Source organism: Lissotriton helveticus, chromosome 12 (assembly GCF_964261635.1).
Source record: "Lissotriton helveticus chromosome 12, aLisHel1.1, whole genome shotgun sequence".
In the NCBI taxonomy this organism is placed as follows: Eukaryota; Metazoa; Chordata; class Amphibia; order Caudata; family Salamandridae; genus Lissotriton; species Lissotriton helveticus.
This window is the reverse complement of record NC_136073.1, coordinates 396,121,058-396,145,636: the sequence shown is the minus strand read 5'-3', so window position 1 is coordinate 396,145,636 and position 24,579 is coordinate 396,121,058. Positions and strand designations below refer to the sequence as shown.

General features: G+C 43.1%; 1 protein-coding gene and 1 long non-coding RNA gene across 3 annotated transcripts in view; one reads left to right on the top strand and one right to left on the bottom strand.

Annotated features, from left to right (window-relative positions):
- Positions 1–8,877, bottom strand: part of LOC144798959 (uncharacterized) — a 212,021-nt gene extending 203,144 nt beyond the window's left edge. The window contains exon 1 of one of the 2 annotated variants that reach the window (XR_013603710.1): positions 8,791–8,877. This is a non-coding gene — a long non-coding RNA (uncharacterized LOC144798959). Of the gene's footprint in view, positions 1–8,205; positions 8,638–8,790 lie in introns of those variants that run through there. The other variant, XR_013603711.1, reaches the window with a different exon arrangement.
- A 23-nt stretch (positions 8,878–8,900) lies between these two features.
- GARRE1 (granule associated Rac and RHOG effector 1) overlaps positions 8,901–24,579 on the top strand; it is a 437,745-nt gene continuing 422,066 nt past the window's right edge. The window contains exon 1 of the mRNA XM_078670097.1: positions 8,901–8,979. The gene's annotated coding sequence lies outside the window, so the exon portion shown is untranslated. The remainder of the gene's footprint in view (positions 8,980–24,579) is intronic.

The window sequence follows — 24,579 nt, the reverse complement described above, 5'->3', positions numbered from 1 at the left end:
CAGCTGGAAAGCGCTGACAGTGGCAAGAGAAACACCGTGACGGTGGCACGGCAGAGAAAGTTATTAATTTTTGTTCTGTTCATTGGAGAAGGAGATATATATGTATAAACTAAAAAGCCTGGAGGTAGGAGAGAGCCGGTGCTGTGGTTACCTGGCCTAGTTCTGCTGTCCCTGTCGTCCCAGCAAAGTTTTTGCCCCTTGCCCTCTCCCCCATGTCCCCAAAACAGGCACCTATGATGCGAAAATGACAGCCCCTGGTGAAGGGGTCACGTTGAACGTGTGCGCGTGACGAGATATCGCCTCCTGCGTGTGAAAGCATGAAAGGAAGGTGCGTGTGTGCATGTGCGACCCATGTTCACTAGTTCTCCGGCATCGCTCTTAGCTGACAATACTCCGGAGATTATACGCTATACATCTCAACAGAAGCAGTGCGGGGAAGAGTGTGACACCAGGGCTCACGAGGACTTCCCCCATACAGGTGTGTGTGCACGCATGTGCACTTTGTGGAACTGCCGGTGTAGGAAAGTACACTAGAGCGCGAAAGGCCTTGGAGTCAGCTTTTAAGTCAGTCAGCAACGGCTCCACGGAAACGAAGTGCGAGGAAACCCGTCCTGGGAGTTATGCGCTTAACTCTGTGTTATAGGCTTTCTAAGCGCTGCATTGCGCCGCCAGGAGCAGTGCGCCCTGAGTCGAGTTTAGATGCGGCGGCCAACTCACAACAAGGTTTCCGGGAGGCGGCATGCGCACACACACAGCTGAGACAAAAGAAACTCGAGCATCTGTCTTCAATTACAGCGGGCCCTGACAGCTGCGATAATTGCAGAAATATGGCCTTCTGGTGCACGTGACCGCACGCAATATGCCATAGGCGGAGCTACTCTACCGCCTATGGCCTATTGCGTGCTCTCTTCGAAAAACACACGCACGAGAAGGCCAATTGAAATGCAGCTGGCAAAAAAAAGACGAAAAATCACGAGCAGCCAGGAATTTGTTAGGTAGGTTTTCGGAGGCCCTAAGAAAAGGACTCTTGGGCTCTGCCCACACTGCTACGCAGTGTGACGTGGGCCCGAGCCCTAAAAAGAGAGAAGTCTGACAATACCATCTGCATGTCTGTATTAAGTGGGTAAATCGATCCTTGGTACAGGGCCTGTCCTTTCACAAAAAACGCACAATGTAGCATGCAGCCTTTCAATATAAGAGACCAAAATAAACACACCCAGCCAGCAGTGGTCTGCAGTAGTTTATTTATAGCTGGCAGAACATTTTCAAACAGCAGAGCAGTCAGTGCTTAATTTGTAACAACATAAGTGCCAGGGCTCTCATCAGGAGGTCACTGCAGCTTGCATCACGCACTGCCCCTGCCAGCGCTGCCAATTTTAATAACAACACAGCTACTAACCATCACACTACTGCAAGTGCGACAATTCAGACTATTTCAGGCACCCAAGGCTATAAGAATGGCTTGTGTGGCAGGTAATAATAATTTTTAATGTATATTGAATTAATAATTAACTGTTGTTGTGGCCATCTCTAAATTAGATAGACAGCGCCACCTTGTGCAGACTGTCACAAGCTCCGGTGTCGGCAATTAAGTACCGGTGCCGAGCACCGGAAACCACCGGCTCAAATTAAGCACTGGCATACCTGCTGAAAACATCTGGAGTGATCACTGCTTATTGAAATCTATGAGCAACTATTCCACACACTGCCATGTCTGTGCAGGGCTGCCTTAACAGCATTATAGGCCTTCGTGCAATGCACTGAGCCCTGCCTACACAACTACTCTCAGGAATAAAATGTTTAAAGGATAATCAGTGTTAAATTCTGGGCTGCATGGGGGCCCTATGCTTATGGGGTCCCCATGCACCTGCCAAGCATGCCCATGCATTGAGGGCACTGTGTCTGCGGGCCTCATGGTTGACAGTACTGCTCTTCAGCGCTCTCTTTACTTTTACACATTGCCTGCTGCAGCTGTTTCTGTGGTTGTCACTGGAATTATGTAAATTTGTCTTTTTGGTATTTGTTATGAGTTTATGAAGCACAGCCTCCACCCTTGGGCTTTTTGCTGCAGAGTCAGCAAACGGTTTACAGGTAGAGGGCTTAATTTGAAGTAGGCGTTTGAAGCCTCCCTGGGTTTAAGGAGGGATTCTTCCCAGTGTGGTGACAAGGGAGTAGACTTCGGCAGCTGGGCTACAGTGACGGAGGAAGCCTGGCTGCCAGCTAAACATCACCTGTACTTCGACACATCCTCTTTGAGTTATGCACAGACACCTGCACTAAAAAACACTGCTTTTTGCAAAACCATACTAACACAGTCATAATCTAATTAAATCACAAGACACCTCCTCATGCTCAACATAAACCTGTTTTATAAAAAAAATACAGGAGTACATTCTGACTTTGTTATTACTGGTTCTAACAAGAAAGAGGGCAGCGGCGTTCAATAGTGGGGAGATGGGTGTGTATGTCAGTTAAGTGAATCTGTATCGCTGTGGTGTTTTCACACAGCTACCAGTGAAATGGTTGCATTCTCATAGGTTGACCATGCTCCCCTGGTGAAGCAGCTCATGGGCGAGAACAACGGTGGTTCCTCCTTGTGTAAAGTGCTTATTTGACTATGCCCTGCAGAATAATTTTATATATGAGCTTCCCAGTCTATTTTGATGCATATTGTTTTGTAAATAGCATTTATATAGCGCATACTACCCCTGTAGAGGCGTGTATACATATTTTAAGGTGACACCTGAAAATTACACCATTGCGTAATGTACTACCTAGAAAAATACACGATCTCCTCACCAAAGCATCCTGTAATCTGAGAAAGGAGGAGTTTTTGGATGTTCATATTCTAAGCAGATGGTGAATGCTGGAGTTATCCAATTAAGCCACTGGTATTTTTTGCCAACAATCGGTCCTTTTCAGCTCAAGTGTAATAGGTTTGCTGTTGCAGTGTTAAAGGAACTGGTCATGATCCTGCAGCGCAGCATTTTGCATTCGCATAGTGGTCTCCCATGCACACTCACTAGTGACAGATTTCCTCTCCTTTATGGTGTCTCTAGATCTTCCAATAGAAGAGAGTTTTTGAGGTTACTTTGGGGGTCAGCCCTACTAACATAGGTTGTCATGTGCTTGGTAGATCTGTATTATTGTTCAGTTGTCACGCGAGTTACAATCTGTCCTCTTCTCCGTATCAACTTTTCATTTGCATGTATTTTATTGCTGATTAATTAACAGACAGTGTTTTTGGGAAGTGCCTCGTTACTGTTTCAAGGCCCAGGATGGGGGTGCCTTGAAGCACTGGATCCAGTTGCAAGGTCCAGGTGTGGGGCCCCCTTCCCTGGGCCTTATATACATCATGTAGTGCCAGGGTTGGATTGGGAAGGGAGGCTTAATGTGGGCCGTTTTGTTTCTCATTAAAGTTTGGGCTTGCTCTGCTGCTGTGCACTCGAGAGGCCTCAGCAGCCCCTTCCAAACCCAGCACAGATTATCACAGACCATTGTCATATATAGAATGAAAATGGGCCAGCCCCAGCTGGCCCATCATGTGTTGTGTGCTCCCGCCCTGGCCTTGTGGTATGATGGTGCAGCCTCGCCATGGGAAATGCTGCTTTTTAGCAGCAGAGTTTTCCCTCCCCTTGGAAGGGGAAGTGATGGTGGCAATAAACAGGGTTCTGCTTTTGTCTCCGCTGTGGATAACCACACTCCCATTCATGGTGGCCAGTCATGGAATCCTCGCTGCTCTTCCCCATTCCTGTCTCAAACCCTTCATTTAACTGGAAAGCAACACCCTGCCTTACCAGTCTCTTGCAGATATGTCACTTTAATTGAGAGGCTTTGTCAGCAGATGGCCTTGGCAGTGAGTTTTCTGAGCTTTAGTGCCACCCCATTGCAGCTTTTAAATGACCGTAGTCAAAGGACTTGTAACTAACTACAGGAGTATGACCCGTAGACCGTGTTGGGATCAGGGTAGGTAATCAAAATAAACAAACAATATCCCAACTGGTATTATTGTAAAGACAATTAAACATGCATGCGAAAAGCATTGCGAGAACAGAAATAAGGAGACTCAAATTGTTTTAGAACGTGCACATGGCATCGTATAATTGGAGAAAAAATATATTAACAGTAGAAAACACAGTTGTATCAGCACTGTACATAAATAAATAACAAAACAACCCAAATTGGACTTGGTGCTGGGTATGTGCAAGTAACACAAGGATAGCGACGCAAGTGACAATTGTGTTCAGCGTAAACGGCGCATGGTGTGACAGTGTGTTCAATATATACAGTGAATCAGAAGGTTAATATGGCTCAAATTTAGTTACAATGCATGAGTAAGTCTGATTTAGGCAACAATGATTCAGATGAGCCAAACTGGGGGATGCGCCATTTAATGAGCTGAGGGGTCGACGACGTTTCGATCCTCGTTAATCATGATCTTCATCAGGACCGGGTTGCCTTTTGAAAAACAGTGCTGTACGGGGAAGGAAGGAAGAAGGAAAAGGAAAAGGAGGGGCAAGGAAAAGATAAGCGTGGGCGCGGTTTACAACCATTACAATGCAACTTTTACCACGCAGTGCTGTTACAACGCAGGTTTTACTACGCATACCATTACAACGCATTACACTGGGGGGCGCTCTAGGATAGGGAATAAGTTTAATTTACTATCCAACACCTTCCCTACTATCCATGGGGACTGGAGTTGGAATAGTAAATTAAACTATTCACTATCCAGCACCCCCAAGTGTAATGCGTTGTAATGGTATGCGTAGTAAAACCTGCGTTGTAACAGCATGCGTGGTAAAAGCATGCGTTGTAACGTCATACATTCGTGGGCGCACTGGTTCAGCGACCAGCTAGTAAGGTGCAGAAGCGCATGGGCGATTGAGCGTGTGGGGAGGGTGCAAAGTAGGCCAACCTGGGGTGGTTGTTGTGAGTGGGGCAGGTGTGGCGCAATGGAGTGGGAGATGCTGTGGCACGTGCGACAGTAGATGCACGTTGGTACTGTGAGATGTGAAGGGGGGGCATGGATGGAGGACCGTAATGTTGGTGTAGTGGTCTGTGGCTAATGAATTAGTGGTGCCGGTAGTGCTAAAACGCGATCGTGTAAGCGTGTGGCGGCCAGTGTGACAGTCGAAGAATGGTGCAGGAAATTGAGCCGGGCAGTCGAGTAGAAGGCTCTGAAAGGTCATGCACGGAGGGTGGCAGCTAACGTCTGTAAAGGATGTTGTGTGTCACGGAGAGAGCCGGAGACACTCTATGTGCCAAGGCGACGCGTTCAGTACCGTGATGCAAGAGGTCGCGGTCGAGGTGAGAACGGAGCCAGCGGGTGGTAAAAAACAAAAAACCAGGGGATAAGGGAAAGGCGAGAGTAGGCAGTGAGTGAGGCGTAAGGGGTACCCAAGGGGTAGCGCTCGGAGCTGCGATGCAGGAAGTCGCGGTCTAGGTGAGGGCGGAGCCGGCGGGGGGAGAACAACCGAGGGATCGGGGAAGGGCGCGTGCTGGCAGTGATTATGGCGCAAGGTGTGTAGGAATTCCCTGGAGCAGCAAGGCGTGGGGAAATGAATCGGGGAGCCGAGTCAGTCAGTGGATGATCCTGGGGACCTGTGGTGGAAAAAGGCGGGTCCGAGGAGGTGTCGACAGCGTCCTCGGAGACAGGGAGGATGGACGCGCGAAGACCAATTACCTGCAGGGGACGTCAGGTGTCGTCTGGGGGTGTGTGGATATGTCGGGAGGCTGCGTGTCCCGGAGGGGGTCAAAGGACGGTGCCTGTATTAGACCAGCCCTAGGGAGCAAGGCAAAAGTTACGAAGGGCAAGTTGAGCAGGGAAAACCAGCAAGCCCGAGTGGAGAGCGGCTTACCTGGGGCTGAATGAATCAGCGGGGGACGGTGTGATGTTGCCACAACTGTAGTCAAAGGACAGCACTACAGAAAGTGTTACAATTTTTCAGAGAGATCAACTGTTTGATTATGTACTCCTTTTTTAATACAAAACGCTTTCAAACAAAGCCAGTGAAAGTGTTTACGTCTGTAGTTTAATCAGTAAGACAGCACAGTCATTAACGTGCTGTCTGGTGGGGTGTACTTATATAACCAGGGCCACTGGAATGATGCAGCAGTCGAGGACCAAATTATGCAGTGTGGACAATACAGTGATGTGCAAGCTCGAATCTTGAGAGAACAGACAGGCTTTTTTTAAACTGTGCGCCTGTCACAATTGAAACCTGGTCTTGAGAGATGCTGCAGCTTCATCTACATATGCTGCTTACTTCTCTGGTATTATTCAAAGACTTTACTCATTGTTCTCTGCATCAACAAAAAGTTGGAATGTATTAACCGAAGCTGAATTGACCCTTTCCCTCAAAAGCCTCTCTGCTACTCAGTGGGAATGCCATCTGGAAAGCGTCAAAGCGGTCCGATTTCAGATGAGTCTAATACATGAAGCACTTCTGCAGGTGTCTGCAATGGATAAAGATGTGAAAACCAGAAGTGAAGCAACATCACTAGCATCAGAGCTTGAATCATAATAATTCCTCCTATGTTTGGTCATATGGTATGATATTTTAATGTGAATCAACACAGTCAGTAAACTGATACAGTGTGAGAACATGCAGCTTGATGTAGCTGTGAAACACGTTCAGGAACTACTTGCATTCTTACAAAGTATTGTCATGAAGGATTTACAGCTGCATTGATCTCAGCAAACAAACTTGCAGATGGATTGGAAATTCAAAAAAATTCAAATGTGATTGAAGAATATCTAAGAAAAAGAAAATGTTTGGATATGAGGGAGCGGACATGCCAATAACGGACCCAAAAGAGCAATTTTGCATCAAGGTTTTTAATGCTCTTGTTGATACAGCAATTGTGTGCATTGACAGCCGATTTGAGCAGCTGAAAATCACCACAAGCAATTTGTCTTTCTTTATAATATTTCCAGATTAAAAGACATGAAAAGTGGAGTACTACAAATGCACTGCAATGAACTGCATCATTTTTTATCAGACAGCTTAGCTGATGGAGCTATATCTTCTGACATAGATGGGATTGAATTGTTTCAGGAGATTTCCTTTCTTGCTCAAGTCCTTCCTGAAAAACTAAATATGTTAGAGGCTCTTCAGTATATTTATATTAACAGATTGGAAGACATCTATCCAAATGGTTTGCTTGCCCCAAGAATTCTGCTTACAATTCCAGTGACAGTAGCAACTGCCGAATGCAGTTTCTCATGCCTCAAATTGACAAAGATTTATTTACACTCAACGATGTCCCAGGAAAAAGTATGAGGATTGGCCCTTCTTTCAATTGAAGGAGATATTGCAGCAACATTGGACTACAGTGCAATGATTGATGCATTTAGCAGAAGAAAGACTAGGGAGATTACATTTTAGCATGTAGTGCTACACACGAGATATTGATTTGTCACAACAAATTTCCTTGTTCAATATTGTCCAGTAAGAAAGAACTCATTGGGCTCTTTACTGTGTTGTTTTTCAGAGTTCAACTTATGTTTCCTGTTTTGTTCCTCCTTCAGATTCAGCTGTGAAATTTATGCTGACACTCTGGTTCCTTTGAAATCTGGGGCCATATCCTGATGCCCTCAGAGGATTGATACCAACTAATCATTGAAGGAGTCAGTAAGTGTTACACTCATTTTGTTGCCTTGTATTATTTCTCTGTTTGTTATGAATGAACTTCCTGATAACCTGTTATATGTATATGTTTGTATTAGGATGTAGGCGAAACAGGGAGATGCAGCCAGTGACCTCCAGATGCGTACAGGACATGATATGAAGATGGCAATTTATTTGTTTTTCCATTCCTACCCCTACCCCAATTTTCCCCAAGTTGGACAACCCCATAAAGTTGGAAATATAAACAACAATGGTGCGGTCTTTTTGGGGAGTTTGAGAATTGACATCAGAATCCTGTGATCCTGCCTCTACCATTTCCTACAGTTCTAACACCAAATTAAAAACGGTGAGTTGAAAACCCCATGAATCTGCAGCACACCTTCACTTTAGACACACCCAGATACTTGGCCTTCCCTAAATGAATCAATGCCAGGGAGCAACTCAATAAAAATAATCTAGAAGGTTTGGAGTTACTCCATTTATGTTTCACTGGAATTGTATTTTCATGTGTTCATTCTCTCCTAATTGTTTGATAGCAATCTTGCCTTTTAAGAAATGGATATTTGCTTACCTGCTTTCTATCCCCTCATATTTTTGTCTGTGTTACTATCCACATTAGGTCGCTTCAGTGATGTCAAATAAGATCCATAGTCCTGCGATGTCACTTTCTGTGAGTCACTTCTTGCGATGCAATTAGAGGGGCCTCGCATGTTCCCTTTCGTCTGGGGCCTCAGAAGTCCTAGGACCGGCCCTGGCTGTACTACTAGGCCGTAGCATCGGTTTAGTCATACACGTAGCATTTCATTGTACTTGTGCGTTATGTGTGATTTGTTACTCCCGGTGCACTATGTATAGGTTGGTTAGTTTCCTTAAGTCGTCTGTCTGCCTTAAGTCGTCTGAGCAGAGAAATATTTATATGTTCATCTATTGTATGCTCGTCGCTTTAGTATGGCCAGAGGCGCAGTTACCACTAGTGCAGCAGGTGCCGAGATAGGAGGACCCACTGCACTGAAGCACTGAACCTAACCAGTGGGTCAGGAGCTGTTTTCATTGCTTACATGAAGGCCCGGAATGTGTACGCTGTATTGTCAGGCTGGTTTAGATGACACAATCTGGAGCTTTGTATAAGCGACACGCTCAGCGCGAGGTGACAGACCTGTGTGTTCGAGCTCTCGGTGACACACACTCGGGATCTTGTTGACGGTCCATCGCTCTCCGGTCTCCCCACGCCCCTAGGCCTGGCCCTGCCCGGCTGTACGTCACTTCCGCTGTACACAGACGGGCTCTGCCGTGGCGCAGGGAAGAAGCTGCCTCTCTAGCGGTGCGGCGGCTGCGGGATCAGCAGGTACTGCGTGGCCGGGGGGAGGGGACTGGGGCACCGGGGCTCTGACACCCCCTGCCGTTACCAACCATAGACTGGGAGGCTTTCGCGTGACATTACCAAGGCGGAGGCCGAAACCCGCTGCAGGAATGTGAGCGCTGGCCGGCGGCGTCCGGAGCAGGCCTGGGCGGGGCAGTGCGGTCGGGGCAGGGGCATGGGGAGGGGCAACTGTCCGATGTGGGGGTTTGCCCACCCCCACTGTCTCTCACCCAAATTCAAGATCATTGAGCATGTCAGAAGCGGGGCGCAGATTAACTTGGAAGTGACTGGAGGGGCTCTAATCGCTCCCCACCCTTACTATCCTGGGGTTGCCCCTAGCCTTTCCTCTCTCGGTTACTGTGGCATGGTTGCTCCTTCTTTGGAGCTGCTGCTGCTCTTTACGCGAGTCCCCCGGATTGGGAGTGGCGGCTGCTGCTGCTGCTGCTGCTGCAGAGCTCCGACGCCACAAAGCTTTGGAGTATCGATGAAACCCGGTGCTGGGGAGGGAGGGTTCCTGCTGCAAGAACCCCGAGGAGCCACTCTTCTGGAGAAATCCAAACGAGAAGACGAATAATAGTAGTGACTCGTCTGCATTTTCTTATGACCACCGTGCATTCTAGGGTCTAGATATGGAACACCGACACAAGAAGCAACCCCAGCGACCCTGCAACGGACGAACTGTAAATGCATTCCAACAGCGATGTTCTAGTTCCTTCCCAGTATGGGCGACTTCCTGGGAATACATTTCTTTTCAAGTGGTCCTGTCCTCCTTCGTTTTCTTACGGGTATACGTCTAGCAACAAGACTTCCTGTTTCACACATGCCTTATTAGATCGTATCCAACTCGCCCTTTAAACCCATGGATACCTTTAGGACACACCTGTTGTTTCTAGGGATTCCCCTATTCTATCTAGCACGTATATACCTTTAGGATTGCTGCCTTTGACCAGCCTTGTTTTTAGGCCTTTTTGTTGGATTTATCTTGGGTTGCACATTCCCTCCTCGGACTGTGCTGTCTTTACAGCATCTTTCTTTCTGTGTGCACTTATCTACATATATATCTATATATATTGTCCCTTCATTGATGCCTTGCCATCTTGTTCCCCACTTTTCTTTACTGCTGTATTTCACTGAATGCCGTCCTCTTGCTGGGCAAACTTTCAAAGAAGCCAATTTCGTTCGCTTTCCTTCAGGGGTACCTGTTTATTCTTGTTGTTTACTCAGTGAATGCACACTTGGAGTTTTTATTTCAAACTATTATTTCTACACACCCATGAGGGATGCCCACTTATAACTGCGTTTTTTTTGCTTGGATACTGTCCTTGTACATGCTTTAACTGATTTTCTTCTTGTATTGCCTATAACGTCTCAGATCTATCTCTGCATAGGTTCGCAGTAAAGTTTAAGGGTATTCTAAGTCTTGCTCATATTGCCCGACTTAGAATCTCGGAATAAAGGATAACACAACACTTGTGTATTGATGTTCTGAATGTGAAAAGGTAAAATGTTTTTTTACGTGGCGCAAATCTTGCAGGTAAAAACCCCAGTAGTGGCCAATTTGCACTGAATTGTAATCCCCAATCGGCTGCAAATACTTGTTTGCAGCCAAAACTGTATTGGCGTCCTTTTTAGAACGATGGCCTAAGTTGGAAACTCCAGGTACAAAAACCTGGTGGAAATACCGTTATAATAGTTACAGCACAGTAACGTGTTTCCTTATGTCGCCTTTGTGTCTAATTTCACATTCTTGGTCTTACCGGGCAAAGTAACTCTATTAGCACAACCACTGGAATTATGCGACAGGGGACGGTCAAATTATGCAGCAGGGTTGACTAAATAATGCCCCGAGAAAAGGCAGATTATGACGTGAAATGTGGCACACCTTTTGGTGGTATTAATTATTTTGTAAAGTTTTATATGTTGACAATGAATATACATTTCACCTAATTAGTATCAGTTCAACACCACTATAGCAGTCAGGAACTTAAAGCCGACCAGCTAACACTTGAAATAAACCTGGCATTGCGTGGCAACAAACGTGAAATCACTTTTTTGTAACTTTGGATCAGTGTAAGCCGGAAGCAAAATGTTTTGTTAAAATCTGATAATTATGCAGCAGAAGATTCTTATGTGGCAAATCCATAATAATGCACAGACCATGGCGGTGACAGAATTGCGTAAATCCATTATTAGTGATAAGTATTACCACACGGTATTCTTCTTTTTGCACACTTTTGTTTATGCAAATTCCTCTAGTTGTTACCTTGTTCTGAACTTATAATTTCTAATGGTGCACAAACATGTTTGCGTCTGATTTTAAAGGTAGTGTGGTGCTCAGAATTATCTTGTTAGTCTTCTTTCCTTAGGGATACCATCCTCTTCTCGCAATTTCCTTAATACATGTTGCCCTCAGGAATGTGCTCTCTACCTGCTTATTTTTTTGAGGGATGCTGCCTTTTCCTGTCTTTTCTTGGAAGGATTCCTTCCTCATCTTACCACCTTAAGGCAAGTCCACCTCTTCCTCCTCAGATCCCTTTCTCGCTCTGTGAATGCCTGCTCTCTATCTCCCATTTTATTTGAAGATGTGCCACTCTTCTCCATCATTTTCTTTTCAGATACGACGTTCCCTCCATTTCCTTTTAATGATGCTCCCCTCTTCTTAAACCTTCTTTTGGATATGCACTCTCATCTCTCCCCTTACTTTAATGTATTTGAACATATTCGTGCGTTTAGCATCAAAGGTGACATCATTTTCCCTCATTTGCTTTCAGGGATTGTCTCTGTCTTCTTCCTGTGCTTGCCTTGCATAATAGTAATGTTGTTTTTGTTTAGCTCTGCAGCTTAGCAGGGTGTATCCCTTTTAATCCGTGCCTTTAGTAACGACTAGTAAAAGTAAGAACCAAAATTCACTCCTAACTTTTCTGTGCCAGTTTAACAAAAACTCAATTTCTCTTGCGTCCTTGTCATCTATAATTCCACAGCCACTTGTATGTAACTGAATCCTGAGACTCCCCAAAGATGAAGTCATGCAGGAAATACCCAAAATAGCTCTGCAGTCAAATTAAACAATAGTCCTCTTCCCTTAACCAACCAAACCCTATGCTAGATCCCAACAGCACACATGCCACAGTGAGAAGGAAGTAGACTGCTTGCAGTCAAAGGTCATTGGCTATAGAGCTCTCCACTGCGACTATTGCAACCTACCTGTTATGAAAGATAATCAACGCTCAACATTTTAAAACTTTTCTTGTATCTGCTTCTTCCAAGTGAAAAAATGCCTTATGGGGGTTGTCCGCACACTATTATTAAATCATATTTATTTGTTCAATAAATAATTACATACAATTTGAATTCTTGCCTACCTCAAAACTTAATATTCTTTCTGTGCTTGTGTTAAAGTGCCCACTATTTTCTGTGGTTACGTTCAGGTGGAGATATTTAGGACTATATTGATCACATTTCAGCGCAGCAAGTCACAACACTGCGCTGAGTTACAGGGAAAGGGGAGGGATGTGCTGTATTTGTCACGATACAGCACATTCCTCTCTTTTCTCAGTGTTCTGCCTAGCACCAAAGCAGGCACTCATGCACCATGGTGCAAGGGTGCCTGTGTTATAGTCAGGATTGTTTTTGTGTAGGAATGGGCACCTTCCTGAGCAAAAACAATCCCCTGTGGCATTTTCCTCTTTCTATGTGTGCTCTAGAATTCAGCACACGTAGAGGAAAAATGAAGATATTGCTCCTTGTTATGCCTCCCCTGGAAAGGCGTAACATTTTGGCGCATTCCCAGGTCTACCAGTAATTGTAAATCTGGGAATTCATCAAATGCAATGGTTTTGCGTGGGTGTTCCCAAGCACCACCCATGGAAAGCCTCCCTGGGGCAGAGTAAGGCTGCGATTTGCGATGGATTGCGTTACTGTGGATTTTTCAATCCAGTTTGGGCAACGGGCCTTTAGTGTTGTGATAAGTGACGCAACCCCATTATAAATATGGCCTTTGGTATTAAGCATGCATGCATGCAAAAAATAAAACCAGTTTTTGTACTACTTGAATGAGTGGCCATACATAGTGTCAACATTTGATTTGAGGTCATACACTGTATTTTAAGAGGTTTTTATCATTCTGATCATGTAAGTGTTAAATATTCGACATGTCCATTAAGAAAGCAATGTATTCACTTGATCATGACTTACTAAAATGTATAATACGCTTGTTTGAAAGGACGCATTAAAATGATCGTGCTTGTGCATGGATTTTTGTTCCTTGTTGCATAAAATGAAATGGAAATAGTATTAATCTCCAATCTGCTACTTTAGTCTGTAGACGTTCGGTTTGTATGTAGAAGTAATAAAAAAAATTTGGGCGAGTGTTTGGGCTATAGGTGAGGGGAGCACAGGCCTTCATTAGTCACCAGGACCATAGTTCCTGGGGAAAATTTAGAGGTAGTCCAGGTCAGCGCTTCCCTGTGCTAATTTTAAGATTAAGTAGAATGAATATACACAACATTTTGGAAGGGGGCTTTTCTGCTACCTGATCAGAGAAGGCCATTTAAGGTGAAGTAAATCTTTTGGTTGAGTACATGACTATTATCAGTCGACAGCACTGCTTTTAATGGGCAGAAGCTGAAACGTATTTCCCCTCAATCCAAAGGTTAGTTGTATTAACTCATTTTAAAAGGTAAGGACTAAAATACCCCCATGACATCAAAAGGACATGTATGAAATTAGTTTTTGTTGAGGACATTATAAGTTTAAATAAAATCTTTGGACCCGACGACTTGGGAAACACGAAGGATGTTAAGTCTTGCTTCACTGCGATTTCCTTGTAAATGTAAAATGCAAATTCAATACCTCAAGACTTGCTTCATGCCATCTTTTATTTATTTTAACGGCACCACATCCAATGTTGCTCTATGTGTGTTTTTCCTGTGTGTCAGTATTTGCTGACAATATAGTAATTTGGTTATCTCAAAATAATATTTTTCTAAAGGGTGAAGCTACAAATCCAACTAGCAGTGTGTTTTTGTAGTATTGGGTAAGACAATTATACATTTATTGTTGACACCATGATGGCTAGTGTGGCTCAAAAACTATACTTGGGTCAAAAGGACCACAATAAGGCAGTGATGTCATGCAGAGTAGGTAACCAGTTTTCATCCTTCACGAGGACTCGCGTGAAGGGCTTTGCGCCAATCAAAAGCATCTTTTGGTTTAGGAGTGGTATCTTAGTTTTTCCTTAGTGGTAAGCTGATAGAATGAAATTGGCACTATTCCTTGAAACCGTTCTCTCGTAATTCTTCTTCCTACTTTTATTTTCAATAGTCACGGTTTTGTTTTAGTTTTCTTCTCTAGGATTGATTCAAAGAATCCTTAAGTAACATAGTGGCCTTTTTAAGGGTGTTTCCCTTGTGCCCCTTCCATCTTTGTGACCCCTCTTACACTCAACTTCTCGCTCATTTCTTTGCTGCCAGCTCCCCAGATAACCTCCAAGACAGTCTGTCATGTTAAGTGGAGTATTCTCCCTGCAGGTTTCTGAATAGAGAATGTTGGCCTCAGAAAAGCTCCTAGAAGCTGTAAAGGCCTCTTGCCACCTGGAGAATTTGATTGCCAGGAGTGATTGAATGTTTTGTGAGGCCTCTGTTGGCCGTCACTTCTTGCATCTTGCTGCCACTACTTCTTTGAGCTACTGCTTGGAAATAGGCATCTGGTAGATCCTCTTCCAGTAGATTGGCTGGAATGAGCTACTGGTTTGGAGAACAACACTAGTCTACCTGAGTGAGCATAAAAATCATTCTGGAGGCTGCTTCACATTGCCTCACTGAGATGTCAATGGATCTTGTTGTCTCGGGCCATCAGCAGCACAAGTATTGAATTGGTGCATGGAAAGGTATCACACCCTGTAGCACAAAAATGTATTTTTTATCATTGGATTCTCGTAAGACTAATCTGCCGGAATGGTTTGCCCCATTGGAATGTTTAGGTCCAGGTTGGAGATGGATGATCTGAAAAGTGACCGGCGATGGTATTAAGTCGCAGTTCAGAGATATGTTGCTTGTTCTGTTACTCACTGTCAGTCCAAATCATACAGGATTTAATCCTCTTACACTGCCAAGGTGAATTTACGGGGGGAGAATAAGCCACAAACATGAACAGCATTTACTTGGGTACAAGAGCCACCTTACTAATTCATATGAAAAATTCAACAAAATCTGACATAACTTTGAAGGCACATTTTTTGCTTATAATTTGGGATTATGAATGATAGAAAATGTTTTTCATATCAAAATGTTGGAGATCAATGTAATGTATAAGTGGTCATGTGCGCCTTTCAAGTGTATTGGTTAACTATAGCTATATATGTATATCTTTAAAAGAAAAATATGTTTACCTAATCGAATAAAGCTTGTAATGTTTTATGTTAAATCCTGTGGACATGGTGTTTACATTTTAGAGACGTATTTGTGAATGTGGTGCAAAATATACTGACTGTTGAACATTTTTTGTACATACCTACGTTGTTTTACTTACAAAACTTCATCTGATGAATCACACTTGCACGCTTTGGTGGTGAAGTGCAAGTCCTAAAGTAAGCACAGTATGTTTAGTAAGGACAGAGCTCAAAATCACATTAACTGAATGTTACAGTCATTGCGGTTTACTATTGAGTGCATAATACCATATTAATGCAGAACATTATCACAGTTTACCTAGTTTCTGGTGTAAAAAGAGTGCTTGGATTGTCTGCAAAGAGTACGTATGGCAGAATTAGCAATCACTGCGATGAAAATATATTGTAAGAAGAGTGGATGTCCCACTTCTTGACAGAATGAGTGAACATTAACTTGTGTTATAACCTATGTGTCGTTCCTTATCCTATCGGTTATTTCTTCAGACTATTGTGTTAAGCTCCACAGCAGGTATTGATAATGGCTCGTATTTCTTTTACTTATCTTTATTATAATACATCTCTGGGGGTGGGTGGGGTGTGTAATTTTGTTCCCTTGTTGCTTGTTAGCACTTTCCCAATTACCTTTCAAGTCCATGCGTATTCTGCACATGTTGGCTTGGGACTCCTTAGGATTTCTTCCCGTACCTCTTTACTAGTGCCAGCGTTTGTCGTGTGGAGAATGACGCTGCCTGCTGGTATTCCTGACGATATATTCTTAGCATGCATGAAAAATGTTGACACTTATTTTTGCCCGTCAAGCTGAATGAGTGCAGTTGATATATTCGTCATGGTTATTTTTATTCACACAATGGGTCATCTGTGTGAGTTGAGGCTTCGGATGTTATGCGCTCTGCAGCTCTTGAACGAGTTGTCCTCTCAGGTGTCTTCTGTGATCTAGGCACAGCAAGTCACTTTAATATGATACTGTATTCCTCCCTAAGTCCCCCTCCCCCACTGCCAAACTGGTAACAGAACAGCGAAAATCTTTTAAATGCGTCGTTGTTTGGCAAATGCTTGAACTATTAACATTTTTACACAAATCCTTGTGTTTCAGGCAATATATTTTAGTGTTTACCCGTAATTCAGGAGCGTGTACTTTTTAACACACTTATAACATGAAACTTTGTCAGTACTTACTTAGTGTTTATCTCCGCAGACCCCCCCCCCCTTTCCTATTTAGTATTGCAACTGACAGTGATTGACATAATTTAACGAGTAATTAAAAGTTGAATAAAGATTCCAACCTGCTGATTTGGAAATATTTTCATTATTGTTAAATTGATCACCTTTCTTTTTTAACGTTCTTTGTTTTCTTTAATATTATGGATGTTTCTTTATAACTGCTCGTTTTTTTCACAACACTTATTTGCCTAGATGTTAATGTTTCATTTTTAAGGGTTATTTTGTCTCGAAAAGTAATGTAACAATCTCTAAAATCCAGTCACTGGAAATAATGTTTACCATGTTAGCCTTTTATTAACCACAGGAAGGCAAGGATATTAGAATAGGAATACCAGCTTTAAGGAAGACACTCACCCCTATTTTTCCGTCAGTCTGTCTAGATGCTACTGTGCTTCCATTTTGCGTACAGTTACTTAAATGCATAGTATTGGAAATGCAGAGTAGGTATGAGTTGCCTGCAATATTATTGTCATGTTTAGAAAAACTGACCAAAAATAAAAATGCTAGAGATCAAACTTACATCGAAACATGAAAATAAAGGTGAGCCAATGACTTTGGCTATGTATCCTTTATTGGGATATACTTTTACTGCATGGATTAAATGGGAATTATTATTGTGTGTGGGCATACTGACTGACATCTTGGGTAACATTGAAATGACACTGAGCAAAGATCTGGGTAGTGACAATTGATAACTATTCTGGGCATATTTAGTGGTAGAGCAAGACGAGAGCCCCAATAATCTAGCAGGTAAGAGACAATGGTTGGTTTGGCAGTCGCTTCACCCATTCAGACCAGCCCTTCACAGTATGCAGCTTCAATAATCTCGAGGACTATATTATGATCCATGTCATTTGCTTTTTTCTGTAGTGGCTTTAAAAGACATGGGGATTTTGAAGTTTTGTTGAATTGAATAAGTATCTTTCTTGGATTTCTTTTTCTGTAATAACCTGTGAGAGCACCATGGATTATCCGACTTGAGGGAGGATTTCCTAAATTTATACTGTGCTGTTTTGTCTTATGTGGTGGCTTAATTAAAGAGGGAGGAAAACAAGTTGGCACATTTCCTCCTTGGAGTATCATTGTGACTGTGGTAACAAGTTCAAGGGTGTCATCAGAGACCAGGTTGAAGGATCGTTATTCGATTGCTTCTGAGGAAGGTGTGAGGTTTTGGATAGCTTGTAGAAGTTTAACGTCATAGGCACAGTAGCTTGAGAAGACCAGACCACTTTTGTATGTGTCAGATTATTGTGATCTCTGTGATTACTAAAGCTAATATCTTTAACTTTGTTATGTGAAGAAAATGCAGATAGTTGTAGGCAAGATTTTGGAATGAGCAACAGGTTTTTTTGGAGGTTCCCTTATACAACACTGAAGCCACTCGGGTAGATTATTTTTGTCAGGTTAAGTTTGTTGTACCATCACATAGCCTGAGAATTAGTTTAGTAAGTCTTTATTCTTTAATGTTGGGTGGCAGATGATGGAAACAAAGGTGGTTTGAATAGGGAGGACTACCATGCCATTTATTAATGTCAGTCAGGATACTTAGCTGTGTTTGGGCGCTCCTTCCCGGACTAAGCGCTGAATGCGGTGCGGGTGGTGACTACTCGATCTCTGCTGAGATTAGGCTGAATGCTACAGTGAGCCTGCTCTTTAATAATTAGTGTGGCAGGAAGGTGACTGGCCCTGGTGGGGCTTGGGCTTTGTTTTGTTGTCCCGGATTCTGGTGTTTCTGAAGGTGGTTGGCAGCGTGCATCACCTGGGTTGGGGAGGAGCCTGGCTTCTTCCCCATACAGGCTTGTGTCAGTTTCCCTCCAAGCACATGCTCGGGAACATAGAATTTTCCTCATGTGCTGCTTTTGCTCCTCTTCTCTCTGGGGAGAAGTGCAAATGAGGGAACAAAAAGGGAGAGCAAGGGTTTTTGTTCACATAGGTGAACGGGGAGTACTCCTCACCTATCTCTAGAAACAAAAAAGGAGTATCACCAACGAGAAATCACAGATTCCTACTGGGGTGGGTGGTTGAACAAAAGGAAAAAGTTCTCCTTTTGTTAAAAACCCCTCACTCATCACCTAGTGATGACATGCTTCATCATCGGGGTCCACCCTAATGACCTAGCGTCATCAGGGTGTGCTACAACACCTGATTACAGTGGAGCAGGTTGTGAGTGAAGGTGCGTGAAAAAGAAAAAGTAAGTGTTAAAAATTGTCCTAAAACTTTATTTGCAAGCAACTGGACAATGTTAAAATCGTGGCGAGATAAAGTGAGGGTAACTATGAACCCGTGTATCTCTGTATGTGTCTGGTCTACATGTTTCAACCATGGAGGTTTTGATCCAGTTGCTTGCAAATAAAGTTTTATTTTTCTCAAGTTCAAACCAGGACAATTTTTAACACACTTACTTTTTCTTTTACACGCACCTAAGTGTGTTAAAAATTGTCCTGGTTTGAACTTGAGAAAAATAAAACTTTATTTGCAAGCAACTGGATCAAAACCTCCATGGTTGAAACATGTAGACCAGACACATACAGAGATACACGGGTTCATAGTTACCCTCACTTTATCTCGCCACGATTTTAACATTGTCCAGTTGCTTGCAAATAAAGTTTTAGGACAATTTTTAACACTTACTTTTTCTTTTTCACGCACCTTCACTCACAACCTGCTCCACTGTAATCAGGTGTTGTAGCACACCCTGATGACGCTAGGTCATTAGGGTGGACCCCGATGATGAAGCATGTCATCACTAGGTGATGAGTGAGGGGTTTTTAACAAAAGGAGAACTTTTTCCTTTTGTTCAACCACCCACCCCAGTAGGAATCTGTGATTTCTCGTTGGTGATACTCCTTTTTTGTTTCTAGAGAAGTGCAAATGGCCAAGAGTATTTAGAGCACATTTGGGGATACGGTAAATCTGCATAGCGGATGCTGTTTACTGCGTGGCTATTTTTTCCTGTGTTTTTTTGTGACATCACAGGGGAAACATTCTTGTAGGAGGAGGCATGTGGACTCATCTTCAGATTCTTCTTCCACCCTCCCCCCAAGAGGATTGCCAAGAAGGAGGACGAGGGGCCTATAAAATAGAATTTGCTGTAGCTTTAGATGGCGAAGGCTCCTTCTAAGGCAAGGCATGGAGATGTCTCTACAGATTCTTCTTCCCTATTGGAGGGGGAGCAAGGTGCAGTGCCGGAGGATCAGAAGGGCAAAAACATTGGGAAAGATTTGCTTCCTGAACTATTGTGACATGTTTTACAGAACATGGGGCTTCAGTTGGAGGGCACCGGATACTTCTTGTTCTTCTGTTGGCAATTTGTTGTTACAATTTCAGAAATCTGCCCATCTGGATTTTCCAGCACATTCTGATATCGGGGAGGTCATTAAAAGGGAATGAAGGGACACTGATAAGATTGTGATGTCTCGGTTAATGGAGAAGTTGTACCCTCTTTCAGAGATTGAGAAGGTCCTGCCTGATAATATTCCGATTGACTCCTGTGTGACTAGCCTGGTGGGAGAACTTCTCTTGCAGAGAAGTTAGTGATATTGGATCAGGCTGATAAAAGTATTGACTCTGCTTTGAAGAATGTGTATTCTGGGGCACATCTTGCTCTTAGAGCGGGTATTTATTTGATGTGTCACTCAGTCCTTGATTTCACATTTTAAGTATGTATTCAAGTCTGTGGAGGAAAGCTCTGAATGTTCCTCTTTGTTCGAAAGCATTGAGAGACAAATGAAATGTTTTGGAAATTTTTTTCAATGTAGTGAGCTCCTCTGCTGCTGCTCATCATACTCTGGTGCTTAAAGACTGGAGAACTGACTCTGCTCAGAAGACCTCAGCTTTGCATTTGCCTTTTGAGGGTACTCATCTTTTTGGGGCAGTGCTCGAAGAAAAGTTTCACAAGCTGTTTAAGGAAAAGATTCATTCATGCAGCCTTCTTTTCCTCAGAATGTCCACGATTTTTCTGTCTGTTAACCTTACCGTAGGCCACATCACAGTAAACCGGGGAAATTTGGCCCTCGCTGTGAACCAGAGGAAACGTTTAAATCTCCTAAAGAACAGTGCCCCAGATAGTCAAGGGGATGGCCAAGACTTCACGGTTGGAGGCAGGATTCGCCATCTAGAAGAGGCATGACTCCAATCTACTTCAGAGTGATTAGTGATTCGGATTGTCAGGGTTAGTTACAAGATCAAATTTGCTCTCTCCCTCTGTGAGGCTGACCCTATAGCAATCAATCAAGGGCAAGCAGTTGGCCATCCAGCAAGGAAGAGGTACTGTTGGTGATGGAAGCAATCTTGGAAGTTCCTCCAGCATCCCGAGGACTGGGGTTCTATTCCATCATTTTCCTAGTCTGGAAGGCAGCAAGGGATTTTCCATTGGTACCGTATCTAAAGCACCTGAACAAGTTTGCGCAGCAGAATCTCAGATTCAAGATGGGGTCCCTGCAGTGGATCATTTCGCTAGTATGCAGGGGGCATTCGATAGTAACCCTGGATCTACAGGGTGCTTACTACCAAGTTATGGTATATTTTCTTCGTCAGCATTTTTTGATTTTTTTTTTGTATCAGATCGACACTTCCTTTTAACGTGTTCCTGTTTGTTCTCAAGACTGCTCCTCTGGTGTTCACCAGGGTGGCTGCACCCCTTTTGTATTCCTTGCATCTGCTGGGAACTCTTTATCCTTACCTAGACAACTGGCTTGTTCATGCTCCCTCAAAATAGCAGCTGTTCAGAGTTAACATTATATCTGACTCCGTTTCAGTCTCATGGGTTCCTGCAGAATTGGGAAACATGTACGCTGGAGCCTGTGCAAGACATGAACTACATGGGAGCAAGTTTCCAGAATGATCTAAATATAGTATTTCTTCAAGACATCAGAGCTTGGGCTCTGCGGATGTTGACATCACAGGAGTTACAGACTCATTCCCTGTGTGTCTGGCAGTGGTTGCAGCTCGAGGGCCACATGGCTACAGCAGTCTTTACAGTTACCATGGACCAACTTGCATCTTCGCCCCCTTTGAGGGCATTTCCATGCTTTTTGGAAACCAAAATTATAAGATTTTGAACAGTTAGTTCTAGTCTCTCCCTGCATCAAAGAGGAACTCAAATGGTAGATTTTTGCAGAGTTACCAACCAAGTGGAATATCAATAAACCCCTGAAAGGGTGTTGATAATGGATGCAAGTTCGTTCGGATGGGGGGGCTGTGCAATTCTGGACACACACTCTCCATTCAGGCGAGAAGGGCCGTTCAGCTAGGAAAAAATGGAGTTTGGGGCTTTTAGGGTGCCTTGTCTCACTTTCTTTGCGGATGGTGTTGTCCTAGGACCTGATCTATCTTTTATTCCTAAGGTGGCCTCTAGGTTCCACAGATATCTTCCCACAATTTTGGGTTGCAGTTTCTAGGTGCCAGTAGGGCTTTGAATGTTTATTTGGGTAGGACTAAATCTTTTCAGAAGTCCGATTCCCTTTTTGGTGATTCTAACAAAGGGGAGAAAGCTGGTTTCTGTCAGTCGTTGGATCAAACTGGCAATTTTCCTGGCTAACTCCTTGTTGGCCACTCCTCCTCCTGTGGGGATTCAGGTGTGTTCTATGAGGGGAATCTCTTCTTCCTGGGCAGGGACAAGGGGAGTTTCCATTTCTGAGATTCATTAGGCAGCCACATGGGCTACTTCTAATACTTTTGTAAAACACCATTTACTGAATGTGTTGCTCAATCATATACATCTTGGTCTTTGGGTTTGGAATCTGTTTTGGATACTTGCAGCAATTGGTGGTCGGTGTCAAGTGTCTTTGTTTATGGTATTAAATGAAGGTCTTGTGTATGCTGCTTGGGAATTCCTCATTAGTAATGAAGTGGGAGGAGGACATTAAGGCGTAAAGGTACCTTTTCAATTACTTACTTATAATCTTCATTACCCCATGCCCTATACGTCCTTGTTCCATTTATTACGTCTCTCCCTCCCACATTCCAGCCCTTTAGTGATTAAGAGCTTGGTACTTCAGGAGAAAGGCTGGGTAAAGTGTCCCCTTATAGGCTAGCTCCTAAGGGAAGGGGCACTTGTGCTTTCATTTCCTGTTCTCATTTCTGTCTCGTGAGGTGGATGCCACTTAATTAGTAATGAATGGGACGAGGACATACAGGACTAAGAGTAATCAAGATTACCAGTAAGTAATTGAAACATTCGAAGACCGTATCTATCTAACTGACCTAACTTCCTTACTCACATAACCTAATTTTACCCCTTACTCCCTCTCACTTGTGATTCTCTCATCTCCTATCCACACACTGACCCCATCTGCTCATTCATCCTGCTGTCAGCTACCATCTCCAAACTCAGCATTTTTCACTTTCAGCGAGTATAGCCAAAGGAGAGTTTGTACATGCATTATGAAGTGAATTGGACAGAAACAAAATAAATAGATGTTTTCATCACCATTTAAGGATTTGTGAAGCTTTCATTTTTGGACTAGTGAATTGGTTGCCTCTCATTTGGTTGTATTCTCTAAAATAGTGGGTTGCTGGACAGCTAACCCAAGGAGTTTGGCAATTGTATTGAATGAAAAGAAATGGGAACTTAAAGTGGTGTGGTGGGTCAGTCCTTAGCTGTCTGGTTTTTATATACTCTTCACTTTAATAATGAGATTAATATAATAAAATTATTTAACTTTTTTTTGTAATCAAAGCAGAAATAAAATACTCTCGAGGCCTCCTATGATTTACTGAAATGTTTTAAGGAGGAGACTACTAGAAGAAGAGACTGATGTATTAGCAGCACAGTAAGCATATAAATCTTCAGTACCTGGATAGACGGTGTAATCAAAAGCATGGAGTATCTTGCCTAATGAATTAAGCGAAAGTAGAAGTAAAATAAAATGGTGGATTATGGTATGTGTATTCTTTGCATTATAATTACATGAGAATACATTTTGTAACATAGTTGCGGTGGTTAACAAGCACTTTGGAAAAAAACGTAGCTCAATACAGATTCCCCCCCATAAAAATGTGGATGCTACATGCATCTGAATTGTATAAAGCAAATATGGCAATTTATAACAACGTATTTCCATCAAGTAATGAAGATAGCAAGCCAAGCGTGATTTACACTGTAGGTATTTCAACAAAAAAACACATAATTAACTCACTATGCAGAACTGAATTGTTGCAAACCTGTGAGAGGTATCAGAATTTTGGTTTTGTGTGTACAAACCATGTCTGAAACAATTACACATAGAATACTTTGGAAATAGGAATGTACTGAACACTCGGAGTGGAAGAAAGAGACCATTTGAAGCCTTTGAATATTCCTCTGCATTACCCTATTTAGACTGTCAAAATTATTTTGAAAATATTTTTTTGGGCTCAATAAATAGAGAAGATGACCGTGTAGTACCCGAACAAGAGGGAAAGCAACCAAGGCACCCAAAGCCGCACCACCCAGAGTAGTCACTTCAATCATAAAGAAGAATGTTGCCCACCTCAAAGGTCACATTAACCACAAATAGAGAGGCAACAGCTAGTGTACCCAGTTTGGGTGTTATTGGTTTTTATAAAAGGGGTTTATGTTAAGTATTTTCATTTTTATGTTCATCGCCCTTTGTAAGGTGAAATGTGTTGACTGCACCGTCATCTGAAATACACAATAAAGAGGAAAGCATATTCCAATACTCAAGTTCTAGGAGCTTTTTTTATACTGTAGTGTGAAGCGCTTAGACCTGCTTTTTTTGCCTCTCCATCTCTGTAAAAGACAGTGCAGTTCCTGTTGTGCAAATGGGCCCTCTACACAGTGCCTCCGGTTTGGACAGTATTGATGTTGACATAAATCGTACAAAAGTATGCAGTGCAGAGAGGATCTCTAGTTTGATTTTCATATATACAATTAACAGCCTTTAGTAAAGGTGATAGGGCTATGTTCTAGCAGACTATGAGTAGTCTTGGTATTCCTCAAGGGTTACTAAGAT